Source organism: Gavialis gangeticus, unplaced genomic scaffold (assembly GCF_001723915.1).
Source record: "Gavialis gangeticus isolate Ggan-Ray unplaced genomic scaffold, GavGan_comp1, whole genome shotgun sequence".
Classification (NCBI taxonomy): domain Eukaryota; kingdom Metazoa; phylum Chordata; order Crocodylia; family Gavialidae; genus Gavialis; species Gavialis gangeticus.
Window position 1 is genome coordinate 48,152,300 of NW_017728996.1, and position 299 is coordinate 48,152,598.

Below are 299 nucleotides of genomic sequence, written 5' to 3' on the forward strand. Positions count from 1 at the left end.
CCCCCAGACCAGGGGAGGGGGGATCCCCGGGCCCGACCGCCACGCGCCCCAGCTGCAGGCGTCCCCGGGCCGGGCAACAGCCGCGCTGCGCTCTCCCAGCTGATCCGCTCGCAAACATGGAGCTGCCTCTCCCACCCCGCCTCCTCCGCGCTGGTGGGAGGGAGATGCCCGCCCCCGAGCGGAGCTCCCCCTCCTTCTCCCACAATCCCGCGCCCCTGCCCGCGCTCGCAGGGAGGCGGAGGCCGGGGTCGGGCTGTGTGGGGCGCCTGCCCGCGGGCGCGGGGCCGCGCGATCCGAAC

The 299-nt window shown here is 77.9% G+C and overlaps 1 long non-coding RNA gene across 1 annotated transcript in view; it reads right to left on the reverse strand.

The window, feature by feature from the left end:
- The window catches only part of LOC109288730, a 21,432-nt gene that overhangs the window by 15,389 nt on the left and 5,744 nt on the right, over window positions 1-299 (reverse strand). The window lies entirely within an intron of this gene.